This window comes from Pleuronectes platessa, chromosome 12, assembly GCF_947347685.1.
Source record: "Pleuronectes platessa chromosome 12, fPlePla1.1, whole genome shotgun sequence".
NCBI classification, from domain to species: Eukaryota; Metazoa; Chordata; class Actinopteri; order Pleuronectiformes; family Pleuronectidae; genus Pleuronectes; species Pleuronectes platessa.
Window position 1 is genome coordinate 20735341 of NC_070637.1, and position 17331 is coordinate 20752671.

Consider the following 17331-nt stretch of genomic DNA (forward strand, 5'->3'; position numbering starts at 1 on the left):
TAAATAATTTATGACATGGATCTGGAGAGAGGATTTTCCTTCCTCTTTCTTTGGCAATTTCTGAGAGAAGAATTCCAAAATCTTACAGGGGAAACAATCTGGCAGGTTTATGGGACTGATGTCTATGTGATAATATCCGTTTCGTTGTCAAAAAGCCTGGTGAGCCAAACAGATGGAAGATTCTCTGTCACGTTTGAGTGTAAAACAAGTGGAAGATTTTGAATGTCTTTCAGGAGATGTGCTCTGAAGATGTGGCCCCCATTATCACACTATCTGGCAATATCTCTCGAAGTCAGGCCTGGCTTGTCACTCCACCTTCGAGTGTGGTCGGTGGGTTAGAGTAATAAACACTTCCCAGAGCAGTGAGACAACATATCATTTGAACTAATAGAAACTAGCGTAACCCAACTCCACTGAGCAGTCGGTATTCAACTCACCCTGTGTGCCTCCTATATACTTTTGCCAGTTTTGAGAAAACCATACCCAGATCAGTATTTTTAACACTCTGCCTTCTACATTTCTCTCTACCAGGGGACATCTCTAGGACTTTAAAATATACTCTCTTAGTCACGTCCCAGATTCCTGTATGGTATCCCCCTCTCAACCAAAGGAGCCAACTGGCATAAGTAGCCCGGTGTTGACTTGGTGCCCACCACACACACGGGCACTTTGTAGACTACAGAGTGGTACGAAAAACTCCAGTTTGGCATCGGCGTGCCACTTTTACAGCCCGGACCACTTTGTAAAGTCCAGCTCCAACAGCCATCGCTCCAATAGAAATAAGAGACAGCTATTTATTGCTTCCGCCAATAATGTCAAATCGTGCCAAACAGGAAGAGTTTGAACTGGTTTTCTTGCCATCCCATTAGGGAAGTGGTCACAGTTGTGCCCAAACGTTTACGGCCTCTTACCATAAAGTGCAGGATTTCCCAAAAGGTGTCTGCTGTTGGTCAGAAATGAACTGAGCTCTAACCTTCCATGCCTTACAGGAAACCTCTCCTTAAACCAACAGCATTATTTAAAATAACGTTGGCACACTCATTATTGGGTCCACTGGTCTCACATTAATAATTAATGACATGTGTTTCCATTTCGTGACAAAGTATTTCCGGTGGATTTTAGCACAAAAGGTACAAGAAGGAATTGGGCTTTTTTGAGCAACTTCTAACCAGCCAGACCTTTTGAATAGTAGACGAGGAGTTAGGGGGATTTATATATTAAAAAAAGAAATAGCGTGACTTTGACACACTGATGTTAGCAAGCAAAAATCCCCAGTCTTGTTCTCTGTAGTAACAAATGCTTGGCTGGTCCCAGTGTAGAGTGTGAACCTCTTGCACATCACACTCTCCCAGTAAAAGCTCTTTACTGGCTGGTGAAAACAAGTAGCTGGTAACACCATGTGTCCGATCTGACTGTAGACCAGTGAAGACAGCAGTGCACAGGGAAAGCAGTGCACAGGGAGGGAGACAAAACAAATTAGGGAGGTACAAAGGGAAAAAAAGTTAAATTAAATGTTTGTGTGACTAACATCAGAGGGCGTAATCTTAATAGGAAAGGACAAAACCACATAATTATCTAATTGGAGTACCTGTTTAACAGGGTTGCCTTTAGTCCCAGACTGACACATAAAACATGCTGATTCTGGTCATGTGATCAAGGGAAGGAAGGCCAACTCTTTCTCTCGAGGTCATTTCCCAGCACTAACGGAAAGCGAACACTTATCTTACTCTCAACAGTATTAGACTGCAATGACATGCATAGAACCAAGCAGGGTAAACTAACAACATTGAGGCATTTCTGTTTATGTCATTAGCGGTGACATATTTCCATATTTTGAAAAAGTTGCTACAAACACTCCAAGCTCAATTTAGCACGTAAAGTACGTAAAATACAAATATAAAAGTAGTCCACAGGGTGATTTTTTAATTAGCTGGTTATATTGGTATACCATGGGAATTTGGGGGAAGTTTTAATGGTGTCAAACAGCGACACCACCCTGAATTTGAATCAGAATTAGCCCCATTCAACCCCATTTCCTCTGAAGGCCTTCAGGTCTTCATCAAGCATTTTGTGGAAGGTCACACCATTTAGAAAAGCTTCCTCCCTCAAAACTCGTAAAACTGTACAGAAATGATTCATGCTGTTTACAACTGTGCCTGACAATCAAGTTTCCGATTGCACATCCTTCCCTAGGAATTAACGACACATTGACAAACACGCACACATAAAATGCAGGTTGCTCAACAGCCTGGTCCTAGAAGCCCTAACACATATCTGTTACGTTGCATAGCAGTGATTTGAAGACCTGAGGACATGCTGATCTGTGCCTGGATTCAAGTTGTGTGACTAACACAACTTGAATCTTAGATTGTAGAGATTGTCGTGCTCTGTAGAATTGGGATGTCATCATGGTTTATACAAATAAGAGCAGGAAACAGTGGCACAGAGACCGGAAGAGAGATTTTCATGAGAAACTATTGAAAGCAGCATTAAGGTGAACCCTGGGGGAGAAACCCTGTGGGGTGGGGTGAAGGGGTTTATCGACTCCATTGTCTCCAGCCTCACCCGACGCTGTGTGCCTCAAATCATTTCCCGCCACTCAGAGACAGCGAGGACAAAGCCGGTCTCCTGCTGGCTGTCTTTTCAGGGGGGCTCAGGAGGTCTGAATAAATAGCAGACTGATAAACTGGCAACTCCAAGAAGCAACTCATCTGACCAGTGTGACCATTACACTCACAGCACCGATGGATTTGAATGAGTCAGACTCGGGGCTGCAGGGGGTGCATGTATCCTGGAATGAGTCAGTTTAGCCTGATCTTATCATCACACGAGGTGGCACCACCAGCCAAGAGATCAACACCTCACTGAGCCAGCGTTGGTACTAATAATAAACCACACGTCTTTATTGCTTTGAGCTCAGCGCTGGTGGTCAAGTCAGCAACTCAACAGGTGGGACAACGCACCCCCCCTCCCCACTCCTATAAAGCAGATGCTCCTGTGGTGGGCCAGTGCTGCTGTCCCATCAGCTGCTTGTGCAAAAACAAAGCCACTATTCTGGCGCGCTCGGCGACTTGCTTCAGGGGTCAAGAGATTCACAAACAGCACTGACAGAGGATACACTGACTAACTCACAGCCCGGGACATTATTGTGATGTGGAGGAGTTATAATAATAATCATATTCTCTAAACGGTAACGCAAGACAGCATCAGCCCAAAACCTCTATAAGTGATACGGAAGATTAAATATCAATATGAATTCATTCACTATGTGGGCCAACTAGTGACTTGTATTGCTGATCTACATAAGGGGGAGATTTGTAACCATGCTGCTACAGGAACATCTGTGCCCCCTAATAAAAAAACCACTTCTGCTCTGAGTCATCACTAACAAGCTTTTTCAACAGACTCTTCACACAACGTTCTTCTGCTGTCAGGTCCGGGGATACAACAACTCACCACGTGCTGCCACTGAGCGTAGCATTGAAGCTGCCTGTCACGCACATGGTTTCCCCCCCGAGGGCAGCGACAGGCTCCATGTGCCCCACGCGGTGCTGAGACCAGAGAACTTGGGCGATCACGTCACTTTAATTCAAATTAATTCATTCAAGATTGCCACAATTATTTCTGTAATCCTGTTATTTACCACAATTTTTAACTATTGACCGCAAGCGAACTATTCCTACAATCCAATAACCAAGATTACACATTTACTACGGGACAGATTAACACGGAAACTTGGCAGAAGGCAAAGAACCCAATAAATCCATGAATTTTTAAACTCACTTTCTTTAACATTGCGAGATAGATTTAACATTCCAGTGAATTTCACAGGAATTATTCCTGGATATTGAACAAAAAAATGTAAACCAAGCCCATACAAGGCCCTGATATCTGAGAGAGTGGGGAACTTGGTGCAGCTTGATTAAATTGAAAAGGAGCTGTGGGACCTTGGCTGAGTCACATGCTCTAAAAATTGCAGTTTTACAAATAAACCCCTTTGTTCAATTAGGAGAACAAAAACTACAAGAATACTCATTTTACATCCATAACGAGAATTGATAACTTAAATGAGTCCAATTCTAGCTACCAATGTAAAATAAGTATTTCCTAGTTTCTGTACTGCTACTGGAGGAAAATAGTTCATTTGAACAACAGAACTCTGATTGAATAAAAATGACATATTAATGAAAAGCTGTAGAGGACATAATGAGATGGTTTCAATTGGTAGAAAACATTAAAATTGAAGGGGTAGTTCACCCAAAAATTATCTCCTCACCCCTGTGCCGATAGAAGATTGGGTGAAGTGTTGAATCCACAAACTTACAACAATAACAACAAACTCACAACAGAAAAAAAACATAAAAAATGCCGTCATACATCCAAGATAACATCTTGATATAATAACATCCAAGTCCTGACATTCAAATTTGCAACATTCACACCACGTTTACCCTAAATTATTATTGTATTATTATTTCCTGTTGTTTATATTATTTATTTATTAATTTTCCTAAATCGTATTGGATTGGGTTAGAACGCTGTTTACCCCTGAAACACCTGACAGTGTTTTATGGAATCAAACACTTCAACCCACCACCTCAATCAGGTGAGGAGATAATGTGTGACTTTTCATTTTCAGGTGAACCATCCCTTCAAGCAATCAGAGGAGCACATTGAACGCATCTGTTTGCCACTGATATAAAACCACAGATGTTCTCTAGATTCATCCATCAGGTTGATCCTCAGCCCCCCGCTGGGTGAAGCTAACACTGACCTAGCATTAAGCTAACGTGGATAGCACGCTTCATTATGGCGCTAAATTTAATTCCGCCAGAAGCCGTCAACAAAAGGAAGCTCGCGTGCCGCCGCTCAGCGTCACACCGCGGGCGCACGGTCCCGGGGCTCAGCCTCTCTGGAGTCGGGTCAGACACACACGCGCGGACCCGGTAACACGAACCCGACACCTCCCCCGTGACAGCGAGGACAGGAGCGGGATGCGACACCAGGAACCAGCACGCGACACTTTCTGATAAAAATATCCGTCTTTCCGGGTCGAGTTCGAATTGGAGTTGAATTGGAGTTGGTTGAGTTCGAGCCCGCGGACGGTTCTGGTCGGTTAGCTGGTGAACCCGCACAGCGGGGAGTCCTACCTGCGGCCCGGGTCAGTGGAGCAGCTCGGGTCTGGTCCGGTCTGAGTCTGTGGATCCACGGGAACCCGCTCTACACTGCGATGCCTTCATGGCCCCCTCGGAAATCTCCGTGTCGCCGCGCACACGTGGTTTCATACGCATCATTTATGGGTTTGAAATACGAATCATGCGACACATAAAAGTCTTGTCTCCGCTAATAATTCAATTTGTAGGGACTGAGCGGGAATAATGCTAATAGTGGAAAGCAGGACTTCTATATTTTTTTTTTAACTAGTCAAGTTACACTTCTCCTGTAAACCATTTCCAGTTTATTGTGTACATTTTGCACTTGTCATCACAATTCTGTTGTGATTGTTGATGCCTCTTGATTGCTGGTAATTTCCCACAAGTACCACTGTATCTGGATTATGCACTTTATTATTTTTATTTTACGTATACATTTTCTAAAAAACAAATTCCCCGAGAAAGAATAAGTACAGATTGGTTAAAAATAAACTAGAGCACATGAAGTCTATTTCTAATTCAAATAAAAAAAACAGCCACAAGGTGCATAACAAGTTAAAGATGAAAAATATGAGGTAAACAACAGGAAAAAGTTAAAAACAAGCAAACAATAAGAAACTATTCAAAAGCAATTTGAAGATCACAAAACAAAAGAGCACCTATACAGATTAGAAAATGATAAAAACAAATTAGAATAAAACATTATAAGATGGTTATAATAGAGGGTAAGATCAGACCTAGGAGAAAACACCGATTTTTCCAAAGACAGCCAGGACTATCAATTAGAGAGAATAATATAAACACCTGTCTGTATCTTGCAATGCAATTCAACTTCATCTAAAACAGCCATACATCTGAATAAACACCTCTTTACTTAACATTATAACAACCATGAATGTAGAACCTATTACAATCCTGTCTTACTATTATCTATAGTTGTACCTAATAAACTGCTATCAGATTGATTTCCATGCAGTCTCTGAAGGCGGCAGCAGCATCAGTCATGTGGAGGCGGGGGGACATTTCTCCGTATTTTGATGTGGGAAGACATTAAAATGTCATCTGCAGCCCATTACTCTCTGAATGTGCAACTCTCTGCCAACTGTTAGAGAGTTTCCCAACCAGCTGTGAAGAAGAAGAACCTCTGTGTGTCGATAGATGAGCAGAAACATCCAGTGATAATCTGGTTGTGATATCAAAGATGCAGCTTCCCGACATTCACTGATTATAGTGATCCCACATTCCTTCATAACGTTTATATGGCTGATTTTTTGTTCATGGATTATAAAACTGTGTAAAGTTCTCATGAGCTCCGATTAATATTAAGTTTGTTTTATACACAGTACTTTAATGCATCAAGTTTCATAAACTTTATTACATTTTACTGGTCTGTTATGAATATTATGTTGCTGACCTGTTCTTTTATTTAATAAACCTTGTTTATTTAGTTATTGATGCCTTTAAATCTTTTTTTACTGAATTTCATTATCAGCCTTTTTATGAATTTGTCTTATTTACGACTCATCAGTCAATTGTGGATTTTTATTCTAAACAGCACTAACCTGTGTGAAAATTGCTCTAAAAATAATATTGAATAAATGATTTTTTTTCAGTTTGCAAAGTTTTTAATGGCTTTAATATTCAAAAATAAACAAATTATATATATTTCACATTCTCTCTGCCAGATTGTTCTTCGGCCATGTGCCATAGCTTCACAGTTTTGATCCTCAGCTTATTTTTGTGTAATTTATTTATTAAATATTTTTTCACCTCTCCTAAGGAGGTTATAGTTATATATATATATATATATATTTTCTGTTTGTTCATTTGTTGTTCATAAGTAAGTTGACATAAAACTTGGTGGAGGGATGCATTAAGATCCAGGGAAGAATCCAGATCAGGGGTTGGGTCCAGGAATATGTTTCGCTTTCTTTAACATTGCACGGTCAAGCATTTTTTGTTGTTGTTTTTGTTGTTGTTGTTGACATTTTCAAGGTTTTCCCGGGGAATAATTCATGGATCTGCATGACAACAATGTACTGGAGGACTGTTGGTGCTGTTCTCTACTTAGAGGCATTCTTGTGATTATAATCGTATGTAATTTCCTTTCGTCTGACCCCTTAGTTTTTTCACCTGGATCTTTATATGATTGTTTCTTTTTCTCCAATGACCGGAGTCATGCTCTTAGAAAAGAATGCTTGAAACACTAGAACAAAAATAATTCATTGGAAAGTCTGATGAGCTGTTTTCTCAAACCGCCCTGAACGCACAAGGAAAGTTTGTTCCAAAGAAATAAGGAAATGTGGATGTGCATGGAGGGAGCTGTTTGCTGTTTGATCACAGTGTCTCTTCAAAAGTAGCATGTGATTTCATGCAAGAGGTCAATGCTGACTGTGTTTCCCAGTGTCAGGCGTTTAGTCAAGGACAAACCAGAGAGCTAATGAAAGAGGAAAGAAGGCTTTGCCTGAAGGGAGTTTGTTTTCATGCAACTTACGAGAAAGCAGAAGTTACTTCCTGTACAAATAGCAATTACAAATACAGAAATTCTTAACCTGACACGAGAGCCGTGAAAACGACTAAGTAAACACATAACAGTCGTTTCTTTTACTGCTTTTTGAGTACATATTGCTTTCCTAAGTGTCTGTGAGAACTCACACCAATGTATAATTTCATCACAACACGTGAGGCCATGCCGAGGCGTTGTTTTTTGCGCCGTGTCTGAGTCTGGACACTAAGTGTTGGTCTCCTCTGTTTGCTCATATAGTCGTGGTAGGTACACAGTCATCCACACCCTGTCTCCCCCGTCTAAAAAAAGCCGGCTGCGGTTCTGTGACACAAATCATCTGTGAAGGAGCTTTGGTGCGTCTGCGTCCTCGCTTTAACCCAAACCCCAACGAGAAGAGGCTGGAGCCGCGGAGAACTGAGGGACGACTGTGTCTCTGCGCAGGTGTGAAGACACAAAGACACAAAGCCTCACTTCATTTCATCAGCGTCTTTATTTTGATGCAGTCGAATATGTCCACTGCCTCGCTCGTTTGTCTGAGCCTCACACTTGTTTATTGGCTCGTGTAGCCAGAGCGGAAAGTCAGTCAGCAGTTTACCCTTGTGTCAGGGCACAGCCTTGACTGTTTATTTCCACAGAGAAGAGAGAGAGAGAGAAAGAGATGGAGAGTGGAGGAAAGAAGAAGATGAAAAACGAAGAGGGAAAGAGTGAAGCAGAGACAGGAACAAATCGAGAGGATTGTTTTTACTCCGGTTCTGTGCAGACATGTGAAATTGGAGCGGAAATTAAAGAAAGAGGACAGAGAGGAAAACAAACGTGGACTGCAAAACTAGAACCGGTGTTTGTGTGGTTGAGGTTCTGCCAGCGGGGAAAACTCCAGAAAGTGTCTGGAGCATCTGACTCAGACATTTGAGTAAACTCCAACAGCAGCATTGGATACTTATCAGGAGAATATCCCAAGTTCAGTGCACGTCTTAAAGCAGTTTATCTCTTCTCTGTAACACCTATGCGATTATAAAATGTAGATTTTCCGTGACGCTATTTATAATGTCTGCAGAAGCTGAGCATTCAGCAACCTTTTGACAAATCCACATTTCCCCGTGGTATGTAACATGCATGTGAGGAAGAACACAGAGGAACTTTCAGTTGCCTCCTTTTCCTTGCGTGTTTGTATGCATTTCTATTGTCGGACAAAAAATCCTATGTGGTCAACTCCTCTGCTTCCTGCTGAACCCCAGACAGTTCCTTCTAACCCCCATTTTTAGAACACAAGCTTATGAGCAAATAAACATCGTACACGTCTAAATCGAGAACATCTTGTGAAGTCAGGAGGCATACGAGTCGGGCCGGGGGAGAGCTGGAGGGCATGGCATGAATGGGCTGGAAGTGGCTTTCTAAACACACCCTGAGGTTTCAGAGGACATAGGTAGAAAAGAGGAATTCCAGTGGATGGCCTCTTCAAGCCCGACATGGCTCAGGGGACACAGACAGGTCGAAGTAAATCCCATTTGAGATTAGGAACTTTGGAGACCCGGCTCTGTTCAGGAGGATTAAGGTTTGGAGAGAGGCGACGAAGACAGGAAAACAAAGAAAAGAAAACTCCTCAGGGAGGCCTGCAGGTCTGAAATGCCTCCTCATCTTTACCTTTGGAGCCCTTTGGAATTCCCAGCAGAGTGTGAGTGGTCTGCAGAGGTCACGCACTGGTATCAAATCCCTGTCACGATGGTCGAAGCCCAAAGCTGCAGCTGCACGGACAAAGAGTTCCCTTCAATCAATCCAGTGGTGCATTTAGGGACAAGAGCATTCACCTCTTCAGTTTAAGTGCAGTTTAAGTCACCAATTGGCACTAGTCCCCATCTGTCTGCAGCTGTGATGGCTTGCGGCTCACATTCTTCTCTGTGTCCATGGAACTCGCCCCAAACCCTCACAGAAATATATCAACTTTTATCTGTTGAATTTCGTTTCGTTCCCTCCTTCCATCTTTACAGCTTATCTAAAAAAATAAAGCAACACTGCCAATGTGTCTGATAGATTTAGGAGCACGTAGCTGAAATATTTACCCAGAGGAGTTCACATCTATCATTTTGGCCAACGATGAATTCTTCATCTTCCTCCTATGAGTGCTCAGAAGAATGTCAGACTTATGCAACGGTTACAGATGAAATTCTGATATGAGGTGGAGGAGCTGTGTGGGCGAGCCTTCCTCTCATTTCCCTGTGAATTAAATGTGCAGCAACAGTTGTTGTCCTGATGGCAAGGGTCAGATCCAGAGGGTTTTGAGGTTAAATCCAAACCTGACTCCTGTGGCCAGAAAACATCTGCAGTCAAACATGGTTCAATTTACGAGCGTGATTTGAGGTTAAATCCCAAATCAGTGATGTTACAAACAACGTATTCCCTCATGAACTAGAACTTACTGTTATACATCTCAATACAGTCTAGTCTTTGCCCACGAACACTGATTGGTTTAGAATTCAGTTCAATACAACAGCTCATTTAGGTTCACGCTCATGTTTCACAACAAAATGGCGAATGAGATGCAATGTGTTTGCTGCATGATAATAATAAAAAGGGGTTTTTGAAACTTTTACTTAGAATCAAGCTGGAAGTGAGCCTTGCCTTACATGTGGTAATGGTTATCTAGATATAAAATCATCATTGTCACTTAGTTACTTGTTGGTTGTTTCCACATTTTTTGCAAAACACAAACGGGTCATGAATTGCAATCACAGTTTTTGGGACAAGCTGCTACAAATAGTTTCCTGCTGACTGAATGATACAATCTCCGTCCTCTCAGAGTGTTTAAAGTACATTGGCAGAAGTTTAACTTGTGAGTCATAGAGGAAATACTACTACAGTAACTCAATTCTATTATTAATGATTTATTAGGTGTTTTATCATCAACAACATGTTAGTGGTTGCTATGCTGTTGGGATTATCCCAGTCTGAACCAGCATGTGAGGTGTTCAGGTGGTTTTTGTGTGTCTGCTCGGTCCTTTTGCTGCACACGTGACAATTTGTCCGATTCACCACACAGCAGCAGTGTGTAACGTGGATGTAGGGAATCAGATGGGTTTTCTTTGTACAGTATGTTTGTACAGTATGTTCCCATCTGCATAACATCACCTGTTAGACCAATTCAGGAAATCTGAATTCCCCGCTGACACTCTCAGCTGTTGACATTCTTCTGCTCCTGCAGTAAATCTTGTTTCCACCTAGCGATGTTTTCGTCTCCTCAGTGATTTGTGTTTCTTTGTCACTCTGTTTAATTCAAATCATCTTATCAGTCCTCTTCCTGGCCCATCCCTTCATCTTATCACAGGTTATCAGCCATCCTGTTGGCCCGTCCTCACATGGAAAATAGCACAAGCAGAAGTAACTGAGGGCAAAGTTTTATTTTTCTTAGGGATTTTGGAGCGTGGCCAGTTTCTGTGATTTCTTTGGCGTGTCCATTTAACATCTTGTTTGCCCATTCGAAACCCATTACTCAATTGTTCTCTTGATTGCTGCGTGAGACGGCACCAGTCGTACTTTCCAGTCCCACAGATACACCAGCCCATTGAACCTTGAGCCCGCTCCACTTGTTTCCTCGAGTGTCTGGAAGCTGGAGGTCATCTGCTGGAGCCATCAGACCCACGAAGACGTTCTCAATGTTAGAATTGCTGAAGAAAACTACAACAAAATCGAATAAGGGGCAAATAGCTGTGTTTATCTCCTTTTAAAATATATATCATGTCTATAGGTGTCCACAAAGCAAACTTTTGATGACTTTAACTCTTCATATATATATATGGACTATTCTTCCAATAGTTTGCTGATGTCCATCCATTCATTATTTATATCGGTTATCCTTTCACGGTCATGTGAAAATCTGGCATTGGGGCAAGAGGCAGGACACACCCTGGGCAGGTCGCCAGCGTTTTTTTGGTGATACAGACTAATGCCAGTGTTGATGTGCTGAAAACAAAAACACATGATCACCTGATGTGTTCTTCAAATGTCAAAGACGAACTCTGATAATGTCCGGACCCAGTTGTGCAGACATTCTCCAGACTTTACTTCTTCAAGCGGCCACACAGGGACAAACAACCATTTAGACATACGGGCATTTTAGAGTCTCCAGTTAAAGAACATTCCCATACGTTCTCTTTCCCCCCAAAAAATTGGCAAAACAGCTACATATCTATAATGTATGTGGTGTATTTTACAGGCTGGGGTTAATGCAATTTCACAGGCGGTCACCAGATCCCTCAGCTGTGTACGGACACATGGTTGCATGACACCCGTATGATCAAGTGAGACGCATCTGCCTCATGCACGACGAGCACCGCGTGGGGAAATGTCACCCTGACATGCACGGTTCAACTCCACATTTCTACCAGGCAAGATCCAAAAGTAACGTTTCAACGTCACTATCAAAGATGATTAACTTTCATGTTCTCAAATTGAGTTCAAGTCACATGACTGCATTTCAGACACAGCTTGGTTGTTGCACCAGGGCTGTTTTTAGTCGTGCATCCCTTACGTTGCTCCGGGGTCACGACACAATGAAAGGTGAAACCGGTTTACACTTGGAAGCCCGACACAGGTTGGTTTTTACAGATAACAATAAAAAAGAATAGCAAGGTAGACCAACGTTAGGCAACAGGATGTCTCCCTTTCATCTATTTCTGTAACTTAGCTGGTTCGGTTCTATTTACACGAAACTTCTTTGAATGAAGTCTGTCACTTCAGATTAAAGGTAAACTGTGGAGATTCTCACCACTAGTGGCGCCGTAGAGCAAACCTGTAGTGTTTCTCTCGTGTTCATGCAGCACGATGAGACACATGCAGCCCACATTCATTGGAGGGATGTGACACACTTATTCAACCAACTGCACAACTGGGTCGATAGATCAGTGAGTGGTGACGTGCAGTGAAAAGAATGAATGTGAGAGGAACACAAGAGGAACAGCAAAGACAGCAGGTGGATTTAATAATGCTAATAATGGTTTGCAAATGTCTTCTGAGGAGGGAAGATGAATTCAATCTGTCTGTAAGGCCTCAGAGGAGAACATGCCCCACACTCAGTTTTATGATGTATTTCATGGCTCCGGGGGGGACAGGGAGGGTGTAATAGTGAAAAACACACAGTCCTGTTAAAGTCCCTTCACAGCTTTTGGAAAAACAACCAGTCACTGAGAGAGCCCACACTTTGCCCAGCAGTCTCCTAGCAAAGCCACATTTAAATTCAATAGATCTTATTTGGATCTGAAAATGCGGAAAAAACATTCCTTGATCTTCCCCCTGATCCAGATCCAAACGTCTGCATCACCCCGAATGCCATTTAGAACACATTTAATATGGTCCAGGTAAAATGACACTAGACCAGGATCTGAATAAAACAGAGTGAAACATATTTACCCCGTAGCATCAGTGTGAAACAAAGACTACAGAGAACAGCTGCTTACAGAGAGACAGACGTATGGACAGTTTATATCCAGGTCGTGTGGTTTCAGAGTTTTGGGTCTTAAACCAGGTCAGGCTCCCGGTGCGTTGTTTTTATTACATCAAGACTGAACAGGAAGCTGAGTCCAGCTGTGGTCGTCTAGAATAGCAAAGCAGTCGCAGCCACATTGATGTCAGAATCAACAAAAATAACCTCAAACCTCAAGGAGGGTGTGTGTGAATGTGTGTTTGTGAATTTGTGTTCCCCAAACAGAGCTCTGTCAGCGAGCGCTTCATTTGTCAAAGAGTGCAACAACATTATTCTACAGCTTCTAGGTCTTGAGTCTGAGAACTCACAGGCCGAACACACACTGACCAAACAATGTACTGAAACGATCATTGACCGTTCCACGACATATACGAGTCATATCTGAGGGACAGGACATATTACACGTATGTTCTTTTAGACTGAAGGACAACATGTAACTTTCTCCGACCTGTAGATGGTGTTTTTTTTTAGCCAACATTAGAAAACACATATACAGGCTTGTACAGAAAATATTATCCCGACCTTCTAATCCACCTTGACTTTAATCCTTCGAGTTTCACAACCCAAACTCTGTGTGCGGTCTTGGCTCGTTCTCACACAACACAAGTTTCCCTTCTCAGAATCAAAAGTAAACACGACAGGCGCTTAGTTTGTAGCACATGGTGGCAAAAAGGCAAAAAGTGCTGACATCATAAATGTTACTGGTGTTGGCTGTCAGCTGTTTTAAGGGACCACCACAAACTTCTGTCAGCAGGTCCAACACATATGAAGGTCTGTGACAGAACAAGCTGGAAACCTACAGCAGAACAAACAATCAATGTGATCACAGCTTCAACCCTGCATGGGAATCATGCTCATTACATATGTCTGGTGTGTTTGGTGCCAGTGCGTGAGAGTGTGACCTTTAAAGTAAGGATGGAGGTCAGTGGGCTGGATGCACGGGGCCTGCAGCACGTTTCCTCCAGCTCCCATGATTCTTAGTTATTAACCATCACCGTGAAGATTCCCTGAGGCTGGAGATGTCCTTTCCATCACAATGTTGTTGATTTCACAAACCAGCCATGATGGAGCCACGAACCTCTTTTCCTGTCGTGATCTCAGAAGTAGCCGGAGGCCTCGCTTTGTTCTTATTTACAGAATACAGTCTGAGTTCTGTTGTGTGCCCCCTAGTGGAATACTATAGTAGCACGCCTAGTACATAGCGAGTGTGAGAACTTTTGTCTCAGTGAACATGTGACTAAAAAGGCCGAACCCTATCTGTACTACATCTGACATTTACCTCAGAAATCAAACATTTGAATCATTGTATTTTTCTTGACATTCCATTTCAAATTTTTTTGTCTCACAAAACAGAAGCAATTCCCCTGTTTTCTGTAGCAGATTTCTAAAACATGTAATTAGATCAAAGTAACACAACTCTCATGGAAAAGTCATTAAGTATCCAACTGGACAAATGGGCTGCAGGACCCAGACAGAACATCCATCCATTTATACCACTTATCCTCCGTCAGGGGTCAGGGATGCTGGAGCCAATCCCAGCTGACATTGGGCACGAGCAGTGGGGGGACTGGGCAGGTCACCAGTCTATCGCCAGACCAACATCCAGAGCCAAACTGTCATTCACACACACATTCAACGCTACAGTCAATTTAGAATTTCAACATTCATGTCTTCAGACTGTGGTAGGAAGCCGGAGAAAACCCACACAGACACGATTAGAACACATCCTGCAAAACCTGGATAGGAACCAAAAGCCTAGGCCCAGAGTATTGGCATTAAAACTAAAAGATAAATATTTTTTGAAGATTCCAAACCTCTAAACATATGTTTCTAATTATTCCCTGTTTTTCTGAACTATTAGGGGGATTATAATCTCATCCCCTCATGAAAAAATATCTTTCTTACCCTCTCAGTCTTTATGCAGAAACATTATCCCACATTCTCTGAACTATGGTATTCATTTAATCAGTGTGATGAATATAAATCTGTGTGAATATTTGCTAATGAAAACCCAATCCTCCCCAGTTTGCCTCCTTTAAACTCAACAAACTGATACGTGTGTGTGTGTGTGTGTCTGTGTGTGTGCGTGTGTGTGTGTGTTGCTTTATTCAAGGTGTCAAAACAAACCCAAGCTTATTTTCTTATGGAAAGTTGCTAAGACCACATTCCAGCATGTTTAAACTAAACTGACCCGAGGAAAGCTCTTTTCTGAACAAATATGATTTAAGAATTTCAACATTGCATTTTTCTTAAATCAGAATTCTAAAGTTACTACTACAGGGGTGTTTTCAGTTTGAATCCCTTCCTTTTTCCTTCCCTCAGCCAATCTGGCCCCACTGGAAATCAGTAGATGTGAGATATTTCACTGGATAATTGAACATTTTAACTTGCTAATGTTGCTTGAGGAGATGTCAGTTGATCACTAAAGTCATTAGGATTCATCCTCTGGGCTCGATGAATGTCTGAACAGAAATTCATCTCTCCATCCAATATTTGTTGACATATATAAAGCTGCATGGACCAAAGTGGTGGACTGACCAAATAACCTTATAGAGCCATGGTGCTAGAGAAACTTTTACCAGTTCCTGCCCCTGACGTTTGTGGATTTCCTGATTGTGTGGTTGTTATATGATCGCGAATCGAATATAAAGATTTAACCATGGATTTCTTTTCTATATTTTGCAATTTCACAGGCTAAAAAAGTTACAAAAGAATCCCAGAGTAGTAGTAAACTGATTGGTGTGCCCCTGTCCTCTTGTCCTTGTTTTATGGAGATTTAAACAAACGCCTTGCAAAGTGCAGATTAGTCAAAAACTCTAGTTTCTGTGTAGCGATGACGTCACAGCTTACTTTGTTCTTCTCTGGTATTTCATGTGTTCTTGTCTCGATGGAAATATTTAGTAAAAGGAAGTGAACCTGATGAAAGCCATGTGGGCAAATCAGAGGGGAAAATATCCAGCATAAAAATATATATCTGCAGTTGGGGTAACAAGGCCATGGGCTGCTCCTCTCTGTTTCCCTGATGTGCCCTGAGGAAATCTCCCTGCTTCATCAATATTCCAGACCTTGTGTTCCACAGGGCGTCTGCTATATGAACACAATGACGCCCTTTAATGATCCAGTCGGGGTCACCTGGTTTCACAGCACTGCCTCACATTACAGTGCTGCTGCCCCGGCCTGCGTGTCTTCAGATACAACTCTCTAATTATAGTGGTCTGGTTGTCTCGGGACACAAGGTCCTGCTGGGACATCAGGTGTTTGAGAGAGAGAGAGAGAGAGAGAGAGAGAGAGAGAGAGAGAGAGAGAGAGAGAGAGAGAGAGAGAGAGAGAGAGAGAGAGAGAGAGAGAGACGCTTAAAGGGAGAGAGCAGCCGTGTTCAGAGATGAAGGCAGCACTAATGGATGATCACAAGGCAACAGGACGTTCAGTGTCTTACTCCAAGTCTCTCACACATGACACCGCTAACTCCAACCTCATGTCCGTGACCTTTGATTTTCATTTTTGAAGAAAGAAGTGGAAACGAGCATCTTTATTTACAGTCTATGATTAAGTCAGAGAAAATAACCTCTGATGATGTGAGTGATGAGGGTGTCAGGGGTTAATGATATAACTTTTAATTGTCTGCTTTATTTTTAAATGGTTACTTACTCAAAAACAATGAACTAGTTGTTAAAATCAATCTGCTCATTATGTGACTCTCTATGGAGCTTCCACCCTCTCAGCTCTGGCTTTCTCGAAGTGGAGCTGAGCATCTGGAACTTTTATCCCGTTGACGTGGTCGGTGCTGTTCACTGCAGGTGACAACAGACAACAACAGACCAGCTTATCACTGTGAGAAGAGCAACTTTCTCAAAGCCACAGGACGGCTGATAAGCAAGCAGCTTCGAAAGTTATCAAACACACTCCACCGACCTGGTGCCAAGCTGACTGTGGAGAGGTGTGTGTGGTCGAGGTATTACTCCTGTTGTGGGGACCTAAATCAATTTACACAGTCACATTATGGGGTAGGCAAGTACTAGGAGAGTTGTGGCAGTAGTTGTGGTCACTAGTCTCCAGGAAATCAGTGTTGTTCAATGTTATGACAACCGGACTGTGTGTGTGCTTGCAACATTTTGAGCATAGACCTGATGGTTTTTAGGGTCAGAATTAGGTTAAGGGTTGGGTATTTGTGTGTGTGTGTGTGTGTGTGTGTGTGTGTG

At 42.3% G+C, this 17331-nt stretch overlaps 1 protein-coding gene across 2 annotated transcripts in view; it reads right to left on the reverse strand.

The window, feature by feature from the left end:
• Positions 1-17331, reverse strand: part of LOC128453121 (equilibrative nucleoside transporter 1) — a 35155-nt gene that overhangs the window by 17171 nt on the left and 653 nt on the right. Inside the window, exon 1 of one of the 2 annotated variants that reach the window (XM_053435827.1) lies at positions 5151-5262. The exons of the other annotated variant lie outside the window; for it this stretch is intronic. The gene's annotated coding sequence lies outside the window, so the exon portion shown is untranslated. Of the gene's footprint in view, positions 1-5150; positions 5263-17331 lie in introns of those variants that run through there. 2 annotated transcript variants of the gene reach the window in all.